General features: G+C 41.0%; 1 protein-coding gene and 1 long non-coding RNA gene across 8 annotated transcripts in view; one reads left to right on the top strand and one right to left on the bottom strand.

Annotated features, from left to right (window-relative positions):
• Positions 1 to 20,909, bottom strand: part of GRIA1 (glutamate ionotropic receptor AMPA type subunit 1) — a 205,297-nt gene that overhangs the window by 95,850 nt on the left and 88,538 nt on the right. The gene's annotated exons all lie outside the window — the stretch shown is intronic.
• Positions 1 to 20,909, top strand: part of LOC309364252 — a 34,312-nt gene that overhangs the window by 3,311 nt on the left and 10,092 nt on the right. Inside the window, exons 2-3 of the long non-coding RNA XR_014165783.1 lie at positions 3,744 to 3,862; positions 16,018 to 16,124. This is a non-coding gene — a long non-coding RNA (uncharacterized lncRNA). The remainder of the gene's footprint in view (positions 1 to 3,743; positions 3,863 to 16,017; positions 16,125 to 20,909) is intronic.

The following is a 20,909-nucleotide window of genomic DNA, read 5'->3' as shown; positions in this document are numbered from 1 at the left end:
TATTTTGGAAACAGCAGGTCTGTGCTCTCATGTGAGATTAAAAGGCCTGGAGTGATGGTTTCTCAAATACTTAACAGAGGAACTTAGATTTAAAAAGCAGGGGGCAGGACTAATGAACCACATCAGTGTAAGCCCTATGCAAGCAGACTAACCCCCCCAAAAAAAATTGGTTCGTGGGTTGGTAGGGGGTCAGGATAACCCCCAAACTTTGTGCAGGGAAGAGAGAGGAGAGAGATTTCTATCTGGAAAGACTGAATTCCTGCACATGTGGAATATTTGTCATAGTGTGTGCTGAATTCCACTCAGTAGAAATAAGGTTTCAGTTGCATCCAACACAGTCACTCAAGCAAAGGGGGAAAAGGGTGGTGTTATGAGTTGTCTGACTCTATCATCCTGTGACATATAACACATAGGGACTGGGTAAAAATGGTTCTAAGAAGTCAACATAATAAACATTTATGAAAGCAACATGCTTCTGAGAGCCAGTGGAAACTTACAGTTCACTGAGAAGAGGTGTTAGATTATCATAGCAACAAACTGTGCAGATTTATGCGAGCACTTTTTTCTTTCATGGAGAATTAGTAGTTATCAAAACATCTAAGTTAGGACGGGAATCCTGTCTATTCACATTAAAGTCTCATATTTCAAAACCTGAATTTTGCTTTAAAATGTTCATGATAAAATCAACATTCGGCCATCCAATAAAGCTCTAAAATGTTAGTTTATCCTATCACTTTGCAGTGGCTTCCTTAGTAGTCTGTGTGTTTGAAGCTGATTTATCTTTAAGGACATGTGAGTAAATGAAACAGACTTCACTTTTCCAGGCCAAGAAATACTGAATTATCAACTCATTGAAGAATACTGGGCTAGATAGCCTTTGGTCTCATTCAGAATTCTAATATTTTTATGGAAACATAAAGGAAGCATTGAAAAGCTGAAAGAAGAGTTATTACCATTAATTTTACCTCAGACATTAAACTGGGTTTTTATTAATCAATCATATATATATATATATATATATATATATATATATATATATATATATATATGCAGGTTTTGGTGTCCTCGGGTGTCTTCCCGTGTAAAAGTTGGGGTGTCTAGGCGACGTTTCGACGAGGTCTCACTCGTCATCTTCAGGCTGGTGCTTTCGGCTTCTTGTTACTGGAACAGAGCAGGATCTCAGTGTTTGAGTTCCTATAAATACTGTTGAGGGGGTGTGGTGTATAGCCTCCAATGTTCTGGGCAGAGAGGAAGTTCCCAGGCTAGTGTGCCTTTTCTTCTTTTGTTCCTTAATTACTTGAGGGATATCTTGAGTGATTTCTTGAGTGATATCCTGAGTACCACTTAGGTGGGTCATTAGGTGTGGATTAGTTGCTAAAGTCTTTGTGTCTTGACCTCTTGAACTTTGTGAAGAGTTTTTCTGAGAAGATGGCTGTACTGCACTTAGTTGTGCTCTGGCTTGGCTTCGTGTATAGGGGCGAGCTGTGGTTTTGTGGCCTGTGTCAGCCAGATCTGTGTAGGGATTGCAGGGGGGTGCAGCATCCGGAGGTGCCACCATGGTTTGGCTACTGGATGGTGTCTGTAATTTATCTGTGGAGAGGGTCTGGGTTTGGGTCTGGTGTGGTTGATTGGTGATGGCGTTCTGTGTGCCTCTGGATCTGGTGTCAGTTTTTGTGGGGAGGGCTAATTTCCAGATGTCTGGCAAGCGGGATGTGTCGTCACGCTTGTTCATGTTGTGAGGGTGTTTCTCTATCTCGATGGCTTCCATGATTATTCTCTTGTGGTGATGTTCCATGTTAAAGAGCAATTTGGAACTAGCCTGGGAACTTCCTCTCTGCCCAGAACATTGGAGGCTATACACCACACCCCCTCAACAGTATTTATAGGAACTCAAACACTGAGATCCTGCTCTGTTCCAGTAACAAGAAGCCGAAAGCACCAGCCTGAAGATGACGAGTGAGACCTCGTCGAAACGTCGCCTAGACACCCCAACTTTTACACGGGAAGACACCCGAGGACACAAAAACCTGCATTCCTGTACCCGTGAAAATCTACGAAAGCATATATATATATATATATATATATATATATATATGCTTTCGTATATATATATATATATATATATATATATATATATATATATATATATCCTTACCACACAACAACACAATATATTTAAAGAACATAGCATAAAAGAAGCCCTGGTAGATCAGGCTGAAGGCATTTGTTCTCACAGAAGCCAGTCAGTCTATAGGAAGCCCACAAAGAGGGTTCATACTGAATACTGCCTCTGGACAGTATTCAGCCCCATCCTCACAAGGATTTCTGCTCGTACAACTGGACTTTCCTCTTCTCCTGTCCCTATATGTGCCTCATGCTTTCCAAACTGAGGAATCCCTAGAGCAGATTCATTTATTTATTAAATTTGTCTCTTGCTCTATATTGCCCGAGGCAACTCAAAGCGACTTAACAACCAAGCAAATAGACAATAAACCCCATATACTGTAGATACATTTAAAACAAAGAGGAAAGAGCAATACATTAAAAACATTCACCCACAGAGAGGATATGCAGAGGAGACATAGGGGAAAGCATTCCATTATGCAAGGAAAACTCCCTCTCTCAGATACTGGATGTTATATAGCCATCATGACTGGTAGCCATTGGCTGACATTCTCCATTAATTTGTTACTTCCATTGCACATTTGTACGCCAATGATCTAGTTTTACTAAGAGCTATATATTAATCTAATTCAGAGCCATGGAGCAATTCAAATGACACCAACTGGGCCATGTAGGCTAAAATCACACAATCAGTTTCCAGATATAACGTATAACTGATTGCATGACTTGTGCTACACCCATCAGCTTTTATCCATCCAAACTGTAATTCGAATATGCCATCCCTGCCCCTGAAATCTGGTAAAAAAAAATCACTTGTTATTCAGACAACCAAGTCTGCTTGGGAGTGAGTGAACACTCACACTGTGATAGTTTGGTCATATATTTTTGGCTGTGTGTAAGAATGCAGAATGGCTGAAAACCAGCATTTTTACCAAGGTTTCAAAATGTCAGACAGGCCTAGCTTTCTTTGAATATAATTTCAATATTTCCCATTGCTGCTATGCAGGACGTGGTCTCTTGTCAATCATCTCCTCAGGAGAGTACTTGAAAGAGACCATGGGAGTGCTTGAAGGCTGATAGCTACAAATTTTCTGGGGGGAAAGTGCATGGTGGGGAACAGCAGCATATCTTGAGTGGTAAACCTCAGGCTTATATACTGTCAAGCTCATTTAACGTCACTCATGTTTATGGTACATTCCAATTATTCTAAATCAAATTCTTAGGTGCTAGCGCTGAGAGCCTTTCCTCCTCTGACCAAGCCCTTGGCTTTAACATTAGCGGTGGACGTGTCTGGGAAACTTGGGGGGGGGGGACTGAATTAGTTCTCCTTGATCTAACATCCAGACTTACATTCACCTGTGTGAAGAATACTATCAAACAAAGGGGTTTGGTTTTATACAAAGCCTACTTTGATGCCTTGCTCATTCTGCTTGGGTTTTTGTCACTAGCTAGGTGATTAATTTAGTTTACTAATTCCAATTGGACCTCCTTTTTTGTTTATATGTGTATTTACACATCTTCTAGAGCTGGCCAAAGGATAGCTATGGGGAATTACATTCTTCCACCCCAATTGAAAGAAAGGTAAGAAGTAAAGATGTAATAACTCTGGTCTATTTTAGGAATTCTGAAGAGGAAACCTGAAGAAGGTGTCTAAAAACACACCATGAAACAAGTTGCCATGCATATTAAGCACCATCAGCTAACAGAGCTTGTGGTATGGGAATAGAGAAGAGGAAAAGTAAGTAATAGTTTCCAGTCTTACAATGATCTGAATCATCGTAAGATTTCTGGCCTGAAAATTATCCCACCCCTCGATCAAAACCATACTGGCAGGGATCAATTTCATGCCTCTTCAAGCAGCTGTCCTGTATATTCTTCAAGAGCTAACATGACATAACAAGAACTAACTAACATACTGCTGCATTTCTTCAAAGATAACTTCTGGCTGCAAATATACTCATGGACCCCCAGCCAAAAAAATACCAACATAATTCAAATGGGAGAGAGAGCATAGGTCAATGACGCAGATTACATTTCACACACAGAAGGCTACAGATTCAGTCCCTGGCACCAAGGAGCAGAGACTGTAAGAGACCTCCACTGACTGAGACCATGGACAGCTCCTGCAAGACAAGAGCAGATAATGCTGAGATAAACAGCCCATCTGACTTGGAATAAGGCAGTTTCCTATCTTTCTTATTCCTAGCTCCTCAGTTTCCTTTGCACATTCTGGCTTCATGTCTTCTTATTAACAACTTAACTTGACTGGGTATCTCCCTCACAGCAAATATAAAAAAGCTATTGGGGCAAATACAAAACAAACCTGCTAAAAAACAACTCCTCGACATACTATACTCCTGAGCCATCACCATGACACTTTCCAAGACAGTGTTCCCAATTTTTTCAAAAGGGACAGTTGCATATATTTAATGGAGTATCATAGAAGAAAATATGGTGGCTCTTCTTTTTTTGAGGCACATAGTTTACTGGTAGGGACCCACTAATGGGTTGTGTCCTGAACCAAGGTGGGTCACAACAGAAGCATTTCCAACATGTTAAAAGATTAAGAAATGGGTTCCCAATTGCATGTTTGGGTTCTGGGTCTAAGAAGCTTGAAGATACCAGCACAGCTAAACACCTGTTGCCAACTAAGGCACTCCATTAAAGATACTGGATGATTATGAGTGCTAGTTTATTTTATTTACTTAACAAAATTTATTCACTGTTTGATTGTTAAAAAAACACCCAACCCTTAAAGCAGTTTATAAAGAGTCCAAAAGAATAAAATTATCAGTAAAAAGCAGCTAAAGCAACTATTGAAAACATTCAAAATATTAAGATCATTGATAAATTAAAAACAGATTAAACCACATGTCAATATTCTAAATATCTGGGTAGGCTTGTCTAAACAAAATTGTTTTTAGCAGGTACTGAAAAAAGTGTAGTGAAAGGGTCTGCCTGCACACGTGGAACGAATACTACGTGGCACTTGTAATTGCTGGTTCTGTAGAACAAAGTGGTTGCGTGGTCTGGTGATCTTCCTGGTAAAGTGCTCCCAAGTTGTTAAGGGCTTTATGTATTAACAGTAACACCTTGAACTTGGCCTGGTAGCAAATTGGCGACCATGCAGGTCTCTGCAGCATTCTGCACTAACTGCAGCTTCCGGATCAAGCGCAAGGGAAGCCCCACATAGAGCGCATTGCAGCAAACCAGTCTTCCAGCAAACCAGTTATAAGCTCCCAAAGTACTTTAATTAGCAGGTGTTACTCTTGAGGAATTGTTAAGTAGGTCAAGACTGCTCCTTTTTCTTCCTGTTGAGTCTCAAGATAATCACATTAATTTTCTTAGATATGATGTATGCTGTTGGGAGTGGTAAGAAATTGCATCTGAGTGCTGATTCTCACATTACATGAATATGCATATAGGAAATAAAACCATAGGTGACACCCCCAGTCCCTTTCCTGTTATACATATTGAACTGCTCTGTTGGATAACAATATGTAAAAATGTCACTGTCTTAATGCACACATGGATCATATAGATCCATGTGTCCTTTTGTGGATGTTGGGGCACTTTCAGTTGAACTCTACAACAGTGTTTCTCATCCATGCTTATGGGTTGTGCTCAGTAGGATGTAGTCACACTCTGTTGTTGCTATGCCCTCCCCTCAGTTAGTACTTCCTCATTAAATACTTCCTCAATAGTATTTAACTAATTAAAAACCCTGAAACATTTTTGCATGTTTAGTTTTTTGGGCAAAGGGTGTGCAAGTGAAGACACAAATTTCTAAATAAGAGGTATGAAATCAATCTTGCCTGAAAATCATACTTGAGCTCTTTGCATAGAAGCTCATTCCCTGCCATAGATGTGCAGATAATATATGACTTTTTTAAAGAGAGAGGAAACAATCGCCCACTGCGCATGTGGAATGGCACAGATTTGTGCTTTATACTGTAAATAAAGCACACTTGAATGAAATAATGTGCATTCAAAGGAATGTGCTTAAGCAAACATATCTCAGTATATGCAGTAGGTAGACTTTCCTCTATTCAGCAAAAACAACCAGCTTCTCTTAATTTTTTTCTGCTGCTCTGGGAGACCTCCCTCCTGAGAGTGGGTAATCAGCATTCCTTCCTCTGAGAGCTTATCAACAATGATTTAGAATCCTTTACAACATTGCTGCCTGCTGAAGCCTTAGACAGTTACCTCCACATTTTGCTTTCCAACTTTCTTTATAGATGTCAATTGGCACACAGGCAACTCGCATCTTATACTAGGGTTCGGTTTTTTACACATAAAATGTAAAGCTGGATGGAAGTCTGCTTGCCCAACTTTGAGATGGTGATGCAAGGGCTCTGGCTGAATCCCAGAGCCCTTCTGCTGCCTTCCTCAAACCCAATAAGCACTCCTGTTTTGGGGGAAGGCAGTGTGAGGGCTCTGGGATGCTGCCAGAGCCCTCACCCCACCTTCCTTCCCTAAGACAGGTAAGCCCACAATCATAACTTTGTGCAGGTAGTTGGGGGGAATAAATAAACAGAGAGTGGGTTTCCTTTGCTCTCCATTTATTTTTTTATCCCCCCCACCTACCCACCTCCGCAAAGCTGTGATTGCATAAGTTAAATAAGTGTAAGAAGCAAGTTTCCTGTACTTTTTTTTTTAAAAAAAGAAAGCTGACGGGGTCTGGTACATGTGTAACCCACTGTCAGTGGTCCTGTTAAAGAAATATTGTTGGCACAACTAAACAAAAAATAAAAATCCACCAATTGAAGCTATTTTATGTCTTCTGGTCCACATACCTTATACAGCAGACTATGATGCCACTAAGCACATTAATTATAGTTGCTTCTATAACACTCACATCGTTTCAATCACTCTACCTTCTTCAACACTGTATCAGTCATTAGCATTCAGCACGCCTCCTACGCTGTTCTCAGCTAATTGTTAATCCCAGCCTCTGAAACAGATTGCAGCAGCAAAGAACTCAGAGTTCTGTCTTTTCAAATGGTTGAAGCCCATTAGATTATTTGCAGAAAGGACTGCTTGTGGATTAGATAACTCAACAGAGCAATATGGAGAACTCTCCAGCTTTCTTAATAATCTATCTCAACATAAACCACTGCAGTAATCTTCCTTGCAATATCTCAATTAGTTAAATTAAATTAATTGTTGAGGAGGTAACATGTTATACTCCCGTAACTAGTTTGCAGTTCACATTAAATGTCAGTAATAGTAATCCTGTGGGGGTGGGAAACAAAAAGATGCTGTGGGAGTAATTCTTATTTGTTTAATGGAACAGGTTACTTGGACATTGTACTATTTAATTAGATGTCTATTAGTCACTGAATACTGACTGTGTTTTATTTAAAGCGGTAACTAGGATAAGAGATAACACAATTTAAACATTGCTTTTCCTTGAAGAAAGCAATTTTTTAAAAAAGAGCAAGCATCCTTTTTATTTCTGAATGGCTCCAATAAACCTTTTCTTCTTTGCATTTCAGACCTAACTAAAAAGTAATTTAAAATGGAGTACTACAGAAGCCTGTAACTTATAAATTAAACGGTGGTATGAAGCATATAATAGTTACATGTTTGTAGTATAACAGGAGTAAGTAACCCATGGCCTTCCAGATGTTGTTGGACTCAAACTCTCATCAACCCCAGTGCACTTGCCTAATGGGATGCTAGGGGCTGTAGTCCAACAATATCTGGAGGGCCACCTTAGCTGCTGTATAGGATAGAATCATAGTTTTTGGCTAATGTATGTGTGTTACACCCACTTATGTGTGGATATTTGCCAGCCCCTCTATCTCACCTCACAATTCTGGTTTACTTCCAAGATGCCTGTATTTCATAAAGAGCAATGAATTATTGTTACATCAGTGCTTTTTTTCCCTTAAAAAATATTTATGGGCACTCTCATTTTCCTACTCATATTGAAATACTTCCCCTCAATGAGGCCAAACTTAGATTCACAAAATGTTTTGGGGTATGTGTACCCCTGCGTCACCCCACAAAAAAGTACTGTGTTACATTATTTGAAATCAAGGGGGGAGACTTAAATCTATAGAAGCTACTTTAGGGTTTTTGTTTTTCACTAGAACCCTGAGATTAAGTACGCACAACCACAAAATACTGGCCAGCAAGAAGGGAGAAGGGGTGAGGGGTCAGGGACATATTATTAGAATTTAGGGGCAAGATGCCTCTAAACACCTGCTCAGCTTCAGAATTTATTTTCACAAAATTCCACTCCTAATTTTCCTCCCAAGCTTTCTTCATCTCAGCAGCCTAAGTTAGGAGGCAGTAATGGTGCTTTCAATTACTCTCTAGCAATCTGACCAAAAGGACAAGTAACTGAATTCAGTACTGCAGACCTTACCCCGTAAACATGCAAGAAATAGGTGGGGTATGTTTATTTTAAAAATACCATATTTTTTGCTCTATAACTCACTTTTTCCCTCCTAAAAAGTAAGGGGAAATGTGTGTGCATCTTATGGAGCGAATGCAGGCTGTGCAGCTATCCCAGAAGCCAGAACAGCTGTTCTGGCTTCTGGGATTCAGAATATTTTTTTTCTTGTTTTCCTCCTCCAAAAACTAAGTGCGTCTTGCGGTCTGGTGCGTCTTATAGAGCGAAAAATATGGTAATTAAAAACAGCAGCACAACCTTTAGAACACAGTTAAGAACTACTTTGGGAATTAGAAGACAAAAGGGGAAAGAACAAAAGCTAACTTGCCTAGGCTGGTACCAACGATAGCAGCACATTGACTCCACAAATCCAGCAGGTAGCTAAGGGGTGTACCCAGGTGTTAAGAAGTAAAGGTGTGAGGCTAATACAAAGCTTTATCCAAACTCGTCCAGTAAGTAGCCTGCCAGAATGCTTGAAAGTCAGAAGATGCTAGTATTATGGTCAACACTCATGACAATACTCTTTATTTAAAACATTTCTCTAGAAAATAATATTAATAAATAGCTATCAAGTGTTGTAGTGCAGTGTTAGAGCATTTGCTTTGCATACAAGACAGTATTCAGCTGCCATGTCCCATCAGTGCAAAGATTTCTTCTGGTGCAATGGGACGTCCCCCCTGCCCTTGCTTCAGAGGTTTGGATTTAGGAGGAGCACAGGAGAGGAGAAGAGGAAAACAAGAGACTTCACGCTATAGTCAGACTCTCATCCAAAAGCTTGGTGAGCTGCTGCCAGCCAGTGCAGACAATATTGAGCTGGATGGAGCATACTGTCCAACTCAGTATAAGACACCTTCCTATGTTTCTGTTATATTATTAGCAGGGAGTCTGCCCCTTCACCAGATAGTTAGAGAACATTGCAGGTCTACTTATAAGCAGTGGCAAATATATGTGAGAAGGTTGTTATTTATCCTGTCAAAATGCTCTCCTTCCAGACTGACAGTTTTACCACCTCTTTAACAATAGTTGAGGCATGAGGATTTTGTCCAAATACAAAAAAGCTCCAAGTGTAGCAGACACACCATACTTAGCCGACAATCTTAAGAGGGGAAAGCATGACACTAATTGATTGCAGAAATAATGTTATGTTCTTTTCTTTTACTATTCTAAACTGCATATTCTGTACAACATAGCAATACATGCATGACATTCTTTTAAAGCTAGCTTCATAATAGGAGTCTTTTCCAGCCTGGCCTCCAGATGCGGTGCTCTATCACTTAGTTACAGACCTCCTGTATCTGGCACCACTTTTCTTTATATCTTCCCTTTCTTTCACGATGGCAGCAGGTTTTTTTTATTCCACAGTGCCTTTCTATTTACTTTATCATTTCCTAGAAAACCCATCATTCTGATCAGATTTGGAAACGTTATTATGCCAGGACTGCAGTCAGTAGTCAGCTCTCTTGTCACTAGAGGGGCTGCCACATTTCTAGGTGGGGCTTCAAATAAATGCAAGAGAGTTGATGATTTCCTCACAATCAAAAAACCAAACGAAAAACTACACCTTCTATAACTTTGTCACCAGCCTCAAATCTTCATGAATTGTTTTACAGTGGTACCTCAGGTTACATACACTTCAGGTTACATACGCTTCAGGTTACATACTCCACTAACCCAGAAATAGTGCTTCAGGTTAAGAACTTTGCTTCAGGTTGAGAACAGAAATCGGGCTCCGGCGGCGCGGCAGCAGCAGGAGGCCCCATTAGCTAAAGTGGTGCTTCAGGTTAAGAACAGTTTCAGGTTAAGTACGGACCTCTGGAACGAATTAAGTACTTAACCTGAGGTACCACTGTACTCTGAAATGTGCAAAGAGGGTCCAGAGCCCTTTTTTTAACTTGTAATGAGCACTTTCCTTGAATAAATAGTAAATTCTCCTATCCTTCCCGCCCCCCTTATAAGCACCAGGCCTAGTGCTAGAGCTAAAGCATCAATGTAGCATGATTGCCAGGATGAATTTTGGGTGAGCAAAGCTGGGGGCTGAGTTTGGAGCACTGCCACCAACTGTGATGGTTGTTGCTCCTAAGCATATATCTGCCCTCCTCTGTTTTAGAAATGCGTTCTAATTCTTTAAAGAGAAGTGGTTATGTCCTCATTAGAAATTCTGTTGGTTTTCATAAAATGTTAAGGTGGGTCCCACTACCTCTGGGTGAGACCAAAGACCCATCTAAACCAGCAGCCTATTTTCACAGTTGCCAACCAAGAAACTGGGTGACATCCAACATTAGTCATACTCCGAGCGTACCCACTGAAATCAATGGGTAACTGAGGTCTGTGGATTTCAATGGGTATTCTCTGAGTATGACTAAAGTTGGATCTCACCCACTGAAATTACTAAAAATCATTTCCCCAGGAGCACTGGTATAAGAAAGCACCATTTCAGATGTGTGGAGGTGGAACTGCAGTCGCTGCCTTCTGTGTCACTGTCCCCACTCATTCCACCTCCAGAACTTCATGTATTCCCCATTTATTCTGCCATTTTTGTTGGCTTTTAATTGCTTGTACCGTTTTGATTATGTTACTGCCTCTCAGAGAACATTTGAATACTGAAGCTGTAGGATATGCATTTAAATAATAAAGAAAACATTCATTTGCTACGAGTCCAGCTGGAATTTCAGAGCAACAGATTAATATATTCCCATTGGCATGGGGTAGATACTGGCTCTGTACTATATTGTAGCCTTCAAACAATTTTTAAGGGCAGGCACATGGTGAGTGCATTATCATATATTGCTGGAGGATATGCATTTAAATAAGAAAGAAAACGTTTATTTGTTCTGGGTCCCGCTGGAATTTCACAGCAACAGTATAATATTTTCCCATTGGCACTGGGTAGATATTGGCTCTATACTGGATGCAGCCTGCACATAGTTTTTAAGGGCAGGCTCACAGTGAGTGCATTACAATATACCACATCTTTATCTGGGCTGAATGCCAATGCACAATTGTGTTGTTGTATTAATTCTATGAAAAACTGAATTTTGTAGAAACGTGATGTGAGCAATCTAGCTTGTTGATATCTGCCGGGTCAAGAGGCAGTGCCAAGGACTCTTAACTTTGCCTGGTTTGTATGTATGTGTATCTGTAGTTTATTATTAGCATGCTTAGCCTGAGGGCAGTCCCTCAAATGGTGATGGAGAAACCTGAAACTGCATCAGAGAAGCTGGTGGAACTGTGATCACAAGGTGCAAATGTCTGCTCGAATTATGAGTAACTTGCCTCCCCTCGCAAACATTTGTCCTTGTGGTGCTCCGAGATGGCAGAGGTGTCATAGTGCATCTCTTCACAGCATCCCACAAATTCACTCACATTTCTCTCACACGTTAAATAGATTCTCCCCCCGCCCTCGCATTCCCGACCTTTGAGATAGGCAGCTGTATGAAGGCAACACACTCTCCCTGCCTTTTTTTGATTCTATCACTATAGTCTCTTGTGGCCTTCAACACAAATAATTTCTTGGCTGCATATGTTTTAAAAAGGAGTTCCGAGTATCCCAGAAACCATCATTTTCTTCACTCTGCTACACCAGTCTTATTAAATGCTAATCTTTAAGAGAGAAGGCATGGGCAAAGGGCAGTAGGGAGCGCAGAAGGTCTTAGAGTTTGATCCTTTGCATCTCTCCATTTAATAAGGGTATGAGGTGGTAGAGCCAAGAACTTCAGAGACACCGCAAAGAGCTGAGCAGGTCAGAGTAATAAGCTGGATGGACCAATAAGCTTGGCTCAAAAAAGCGGGGGTCAAAGGACAGGTTCATCTGAATGGAAACAACATCCAAGAGGAAACCAATTGCATACTTTGTGTTCTGCATGCTTTCTTTACTCTGGGATTTTCAAAATGTTGAACATTGTCCCCAAATCAGCATGTGGTGGGGAATCTGGAGTGGGAGACTTGCACAAAGCTTTTTGAGGTGTTCAAGGTGCTGGATACAAAGGAGGCAACATGCTGGCTTTCAATGTGTAATTTCTTGCAACCCCCTACACAGCTATTAACCTTTTCTCTATTAAAATGCATGCTTCCATTGAATGTTTGAATCACTGGAAGCAATGGTGTTATTATATCTCTCTCTCTGTGTGTACACACACACACACACACACATATGTGTTGTTGTTGTTGTTGTTTAGTCGTTTAGTCATGTCCGACTCTTCATGACCCCATGGACCAGAGCACGCCATGTATGTACGCACATATATGTACACACACACAAATACAGGAAGGTATTCACAGTCCTTGTTGATATGCAATCATCTGGATATGTAAATAGTAAAATGTACTGTATGAGGCTATATAAACATAAATATCTCATAATATGTCATTGATATAGAATTATTTCACAAATTAAACTTTCTAGAAGCAAGAATGCATCATTTATCTTCACATTAGCATCCAATCAGTGCACCAAAATTATCTAAATATGAGATATGGGAGAAATGTCATGGGTCTTACCTATGTTGCTGACAATCATGAGCCCTATTCAGATGCTCATTTATGTCACATGGTGATAACCAAATGATGAGGCACTGGCAAGCCCCATTCTTTCCAGCAAGCCACGTTTCCCATCCTTATGAGCCTCCATGGAACTGTCTTCTAAAGGAGGGAATGTCCTCCACTCATGAAGGCTCCCTGTGCAATTTAGAACTCAGCTATTTCTGTTAATAGTTAAATGCCACAGAAGGGTAATGTGAGTGGCTGTTAATAATAGACCTCTACATTATTTGTCAAAGCTTCCCTTTGTGCTAATGCTGCATTAATATATATATATGTTTTAACTTCTCTGTGTGATTTTGCAGTGGCAGACCTCTGCTGCTTCAGACTGCAAGTCTATACACATTTACTAGGAAGTAAGTCCAAAGACAGTGAACTGACACGTATAGGATTAGATTGTCACTATTAAAACTAAGCTAGCCAAAAACTATGTTAGGCACCTTTCTTAGCCTTTGCCTCAGTGCAAAGCCTGAAATATGTTCCTATTGGAAGGAATCTTTGTAAATCAATGTTAAGTGCTATAAATGCCAGCTATAAAATTCAAAGTAAGGAGACTTCTCGTGCTTAGGCCGTTGCTGTGCACAATAACACAACACATCTGAACCTTTTTAGTTCATGAGTAAATTAATAGGAAGCTGGGATTTGAGCCAAACAGAGGTTGAAGTGCTTTTATTGCTGTTGTTTATTAAAAACCCAACATTGCCATTCAGCTACCTTGTAGACATGACCATGGGTTGGTGGTTGCATTTAAAATGTGAAGTCTAGCATCTGATCTATCAGACAACTCTGAGAGAACGAGATGGGTAACTTTGGGTTGCTATGGCTACTCAAGAAGAGCTTTCTGGACACTGGAGGAAGCAAACCAGCTTTTCTTCCGGCAGCTTTTAGGAGCTGGAAGGAAAGCCTTTGAGGGCTCAAAATGTGCCAGACATTTAAATGTATACCTTTAGCCGCCTTCAGTGTTTTTATTTACGATTACATTGTTTTCTCCTTAATGGTATTCTACTGAATAGGTTTGCTTTATTTCTATTAACCTTTCTATACTGCCCTGGTATCTTTGTGGTAAACAATGGTCTAGAAGCATATAAATTAAGTATAAATAAACCAACAGCCCATTTGGGACAATTTCCCCTTTTCCCAGCATAAAAGAATAGCCTTTGTTCTTGTTATAGATTCCTGGGGATATTATCTTATTTTTACGTATGCAATGTCTAAAGTTGTGTTGTCCACACAGTGGGATTTAAAGCACTGCATAAATTCTGGGTGTGCATTTACATTTGTCATTGTATGCCTGGAACGACCAGTTTTCTTCAAGGCTTAGAGTTGTTCTACTAAGTGGTCATCCTGCAGGAAAAAGGGGGTCTGTTTTCATGCTAACCTCTAGGGAAAGAGTTGAACTTCTGTCTCTCATCCACTTAAACCTCACATCACTGTAGAGCTCCCAATCTAGATTTAGATCTAAAGAGTAGATAGTCCTCCTCATGGGGTGCCTTGGGGTCATTTCACACCTCCCTCACACTCCTCCCCAAAGCCCAGCACTTACCAGGCTTTGGGAAGGAAGCAGGAAGGCACCCCCTTGGCCCCCTGTGCCCTATGCAAGGGAACTGAATGTGCTGCCCTCTGGTGTCCACTTCACAAACTGTAGTGTGTTTGGGAATAACATGCTGCTCATCAGCCATAGCTTGACCTTACTTGGCACAGACCACGCCATAATGTCAGGAGGCCATATCAAGTCAGGATATAAGCAAATTGTGTGTAAGATCTAGTTTGTCTTGTCTGGCATGTTTGGTCCCTAAAGCCTTGTAGTACAACGGCAGAATTTCTCTTCTCTACCACTTCTAATCGTCTCCCTGTGTATCCCCCCTGCATATAACTTTTCATCAGCATTCATGTTTACACCTTTCAAAAGCTGAGATTTTAAAAAGGGATAATTCCCACCTAGCCCTCCCTTCATCCTTCCAAATCGGCAATGTCTTATTTTCTCATCTACTAAACTAGCACATTTCAGAGACCTGGATGCCCTGCCAAATCACTGTGAATAAATGGGACTGTGCAATGTCAATAGAGAATCTGTTCATGAAATGGGATGCAGTTGAGAAAAGATATATACCATATGCAAAGTATACATTAACGTCTCTCTAGCCCATCTCTTCTGTCAACAGAAAAATGATTGCTTTACCCTCCGACGTTTCCACATCTCAAGTCTCAAGAGGCATATATATGAATATTAAAGTGTGGTTATTGCTAATGGCCATATGGCATTTAAATGTAAGATTTTCTTTCTTTGCTGCAAATGTGTTTGATACACCTAATCTGACCACATCATGTGCACAATAGTTTTGTGTTTGTTTGATGGCTTGTTTGTTGGTTGTCTGTTTAAAAGCGGACTATAAAGAGGGGGAAAGTGCAGCCCACAATGATTCATGGAGTCTTTGTTCTTTGCAAATATTATTTTAGAAGATTATGGTGATAGGGCTTTTTAAAGCCAGAACTCAGTTCCGGCACCTCTCAGGTGGACGCCATTGCCATTGTAAGAGAACAAGGGAGGTGTTTGTGGTGAGTTCTGGCACCTCTTTTTCTAGAAAAAATAGACCTGTTTGTAGATATCTAGAACAGAATGGCTGGTTTTCTATCCAAGCATCTATTCTGTATCAGTAATGCTTCTTTCTCCCCTCCTGATAAGCTTAAAAAAAATAAAACAGGATTTTGAACTTACATATTGATCATTCTCATAAACCTTGAGGGATGCTTCCAAGTGCTCAGCTTAAAAATCCCATGGGCAACCCATCCTCTTCTCTGCCACTACGCCATCCCTCTTTTTCAAGGGAAAAAATCACACCTTTACCTTGGGGAAAGGGAGGTAGCAGACAGCAGAAGTCTCCCATGTGTACAGAAGAGGCCCCCTGTGGCCTCTCCTTATTGGTAACCGATAATCAGAGTGTTTTGCTTTCCAGGAACTGCCAGGAGGTGAAGCAGATGGAAGAGCGTTGTTTTAAAAAAAAGGCTGGCTGGATCAGACCAAACCGTTAGGGCCTACACAGTGGCCCACCAGATGCTTATGGTAAGCCTACGAGCAGGACCTGAATGCAATAGCTCTCCCAATCCTATTCTTGCTGAAAGTGCAACAGCAGATATCATTCACTGTGTAATTTAATAACTCTGTTGGCAGTAAGCCAAAGGGATGCATGGGATGATCTTTAGTGAGGTAACAAACACTCCAGAGGCTGCCTAGCTGCAGTAGAGTTTACTTGTGGGTGTTTTAGTTGAATCTCTCCCTGAGTTTGACAAGGCTTGTCAAAAACACACAGCCCCTCTGTTTCTTTCTGGTTAAGTTGTCTCCTATTTTACTCTTTTGTTGATTAGAGCTTTGCCAGGATTTTCTCCTTGGACTCCTCCTGGTTTATTTAAGTGCCTCTGCTAACAGTTATTCAGGAAGTGCTATATATGATGGGAGGGGTGCAAGTGGCTGCAGGAGAGGGACTGTGAACAACTTCATGGGACGAGTGTGTCTAGGACTAAGCTGAAACTGTGAAGCTCCCTTATTACTTTTGCTTTTGGATGCTGCATGTTGTTTTAGTAGTCTTGTTATATTTATAGTATTGAAATGTGGTCTTTTTGTTATGTTAGAATATTTGCTATTGTTTTGCTATCTTACAAAATTGTTACTATGAATTTGTTTCTGTAGTGCTTGTTTGAAAAGCTCCCGTGTCTTCTTCGTTGTAAGCCACCTTGAGCATGATTTTTGTATGTGTGGAAAACTGGCATACAAAGAAAACGAACGAATGAATACCAGGGGCCATTGAGAAATCTTATCCACCATGAACTTGCCAAATTCCAGCTTCGACATTGCTGCAATCTCTTTGCTGAAGTGCGGTGACAATAACTGTATCAATGCCCCTGAATGAATAATGGAGTTCAAACTTGAGGATTAGAAAGCCCATGACTCCTTCAAACTGGAGTCACCCTATTTGAGTGGGAGGGTTTTTTCACATTTCCAACCATCCTCTCTCAAATGATAACCCCATCTCTATCTGTAATGCTTCAGTTACTTGCCTTCAATTCTTGTAATGTTCTCATGTGGAGACTAATTGAAGCAAAGACGGAAGCAGCATATGGATTCCTCTTGAAAGACTCTTCCTACGCTCAATCTGTTCACGGGAATTTCATCAGGGTATGGCCCACTCCATCCCTTCCAAAAAGCTCCTTTCTGCTGCAGACAGGAGAATGTCTTCCTGTCTGCCTAGAAATTAAAGCAAAGGAGAGCTCCGAGATGTCCTCAAATGTCTTTTCTTTCTTGTGGGAAAAAAGGATGTGAGCAGTGCTAAGATGAGCGTCACTTCAAAACATTAGGGCAAACCCTAAGGGTTAATATACAATAAAAAGTATAAGGTCTAATAGACACATAATAAAACAATGAAAGCATAGTGTGCTCCATGGGATCACTGTGTTGAAACCTTTAGGAATAGTCACATGCAATAGGTAAAGGCTATCTTTTTTATATGTAGTAGTGTTTGAGGAATTCAATTTTGTAAATTCCAGCACAAATTGGCATCCTGGACTAACACTCATATTCAAATTTAGTTATTTCCTGGCTTTCACACTTCCTGAATGCAGTTTCTGGCTTAAAATAAAACAAAATATCAAAACACATTTTAACATGTGTATTTTGAGAGAAAATATATTTAGAAAGGGGTTGTTTTTTTACAGGAAATGGGTGATATCCAACTAAGTACAGACTCATTAAAATTAAATACAAAAGGACATTGATTCAGTGGGTCGGCTCTGAATATGACTCACACTGGATATTTCCCAATATGTTTAAAAATACATATGGTACTTAAAAATACAACTGACTGCAAATTTTTAGTGTGATTTGAAACAACAACAGATCAATGCAGCAACTGAATGGGACATTATTGAACACCTGCAAAAATGGCATGGACCATAAATAGAGCGATTCATGCATCTCCATTATTAGTTTTCTATCAGTTAATTATCACTTCCCCAAACAAGTGGAAGGCTGGGCTCCAACCAGCTGGTTAATACAAAGCAGTACAATAGTTCTTCCCAACCAAATTTCCAGTTTTGGAACGGGGGAGCTCAGTGTTGGCATATTGACTGGTAGTGTCTGTCTCTCTATTAAGTTGGGGGCAGAGCAACAACAACCACTGGAAACATCAGGCACAATTCCATTCCTTCTCCAAGCATTTAATATCTTTGGACATCAACGATGAGGAAAGGGCTAATGCTGTATGTTTTGACAGATCATATCCATGTGAACAACTGGCTACTTTAAGGGACACCCAAGTTAGTAATACATGTTATGATCCACCCCTCATCATAATGGTAAAGTACCATTGTATCATTAGTTTTGCTGTTTTATGTTATGGAGCCTGTAATGGGAGCAAGAACTGCTCAACTTCAGCCATCTTGAGCCACAACACCCCTGCCTCCATAGCTGCCAGTAAAGACATACCTAGGTGAGAAGCAAAACCAGGTCAGAAGGTGCTTCAAGATCTTCATTTGTTGTTTTCCCACCTCTGATTTAGCTTGTGGGATCAGTGTGAATATATTGTCTATATGGGTTTAAAGACGCACATAAGCCCCTTTCAATTTAGCATGTTGGGGACAGAATATTGTTTCCCACACATTTACATTAAAGCCCTAAATCAGGTGCATACTTGCCCATCAACAACAGTTGATGATGTTAGAAGTTTCTGCCCACACATTTCACTGCACTTATCTGCATGTGTGGTGGCCCCTCAAGAAACCAGCTTTAAACAGCTTACACCATAGTTTCTTCCTGGCAGCAGATGACAAGAGGCTAGGAGACTTGTGCAAAATACTCAGTCAAGAGTTACTTTATTTCTTGGCTGGTTCACAAGCATTTTAGTTGCGACTATACAAAGCTAATAGGGACATGGGTGGCGCTGTGGGTTAAACCACGGAGCCTAGGACTTGCCGATCAGAAGGTCGGCGGGTCAAATCCCCATGACGGGGTGAGCTCCCATTGCTCAGTCCCTGTTCCTGCCAACCTAGCAGTTCAAAAGCATGTCATAGTGCAAGTAGATAAATAGGTACCACTCCGGCGGGAAGGTAAATGGCATTTCCGTGCGCTGCTCTGGTTCTCCAGAAGAGGCTTAGTCATGCTGGCCACATGACCTGGAAGCTGTACGCTGGCTCCCTCGGCCAATAAAGCGAGATGAGCGCCGCAACCCCAGAGTCGGTCATGACTGGACCTAATGGGTCAGGGGTCCCTTATATACAAAGCTATTTACATACATCTTTCCACTGCTGTATAAACTCACAGCATGTGGGTACTCTTTCCTCGTGCAAGACAGTGCACCCTGCAACTTCCTCTGTTTTATTTTCATCCCCAGCTTTAACCAATCATCCTGGAATGTCACGCCTAACTATTAAAGAAAACTTCTTTAAAGCTACAAGCACCTTTTTCTGTTTCTTTGAAGAATGACTTCCTAACAGATGAACCCAACTCACAGAAGGACAATAGCCCACACATGTCTAGCATTTGTTAGATTGCTGTAACCTATTACTGCATGAAACAGCTCTCCTATTAAGTAAAAAGAGAGTCAGAGGTCGCATCCATTATATAACAGCAGAACTTCCAGGGAATGAATATAATTTGCCCCCACACCCACAAAGAAGTCTCATGAGACCAAACATTGGGATGAAGGTTGAAATTCAACATAGCGCTAAGTAGGGCTTGTGTACACAGAGCAAGGTCCACTCGTGCAATGATACTTTCCCTTCCTGTGTGAACCCTCACCCCAAACCTGTTCATGGGTTTCCCCTGACTCTCCAGAGCAGATTTAGGGGGTGGGGGAAAGAGAGGGGAAAGTCCTGTTACACAAATAGTCCTTCCATGCATGCCACAACTTAGTTGAATCCCACCCAGTAGCCTTATTTATTAAAATGACACATTGGAGGAACTGCAAACCAAATTAACTGAAGCCCCAAAGTATGGTAGGTTAGGATTTTTATCTAACTACAGCAGGGAAGCATCTGCTCAGCCCCCTGAGCATGTGATAGCGTGGCAGGCTGTGGCTGCCCAACAAAGAATGGGGAGGAAACAACTCCCTCCTTGCTATGTGAATCTTGAGTATAAACTCAATGCACACAGACCCTATTGTCCAGCATTACTCCAAATGCACATGTCAGGGCTGATGGGGACCCCCCAAATTTCACTATGCAGACAACACTGGCATATTGCTAAAGGGTATTCATAACACAACAATGCCTCAGTTTTTCTAAAGCGTCTGTCCCCAATCTGCCCAGTCTTAATGCTCCAACAGCAACTAAGCCATGGCACTCTCCAGAATTCCTCTTAAATTTATTCTCAGCAGTATGGAGTGTGTGTGTGTGTGTGGGAAATCCCAATGTCCAATCAAGAAATCCACCCCTCTCTGCAATTCCTACTTTATAAGAGGGGACTAGCAAAAATCCACAATGAGAACAAGGAAGGATGGAGGGAGGCCATAGCAAAATGAAGGAAGGAAAAACTCAAGGGAGTAGGAGACTCCAACCCCTTTCCAATTTGCCATCAGCTCACACATGTTTCACCCCTCAGCCCCCTCCATTTGGGAGCCATTTTCTTGAGTGATCTCTGAGGAAGTAGGGAGCAGGAACAAAATGCAAGAGCAGGAACAATATTGTCACTAACAACTTGGGTTTCCTACACATGCACACACAGTTTAGTGCTGAAGATTTCCCTTAACAGTCATTTGTGGCAGTTCTGTGAGACATAAAAGGCTGCAACTATCTCCGGCGCAAGGTTCTCTTTTGATGAAGGCTTTGTAAATGGGTTGTTTCTGAACTTGTTACAGGT

Source organism: Podarcis melisellensis (genome assembly GCF_964234715.1).
Source record: "Podarcis melisellensis genome assembly, chromosome: 2".
Taxonomy (NCBI): domain Eukaryota; kingdom Metazoa; phylum Chordata; class Lepidosauria; order Squamata; family Lacertidae; genus Podarcis; species Podarcis melisellensis.
The sequence above is the reverse complement of the archived record's forward strand: the minus strand, read 5'-3'. Positions and strand labels throughout refer to the sequence as shown.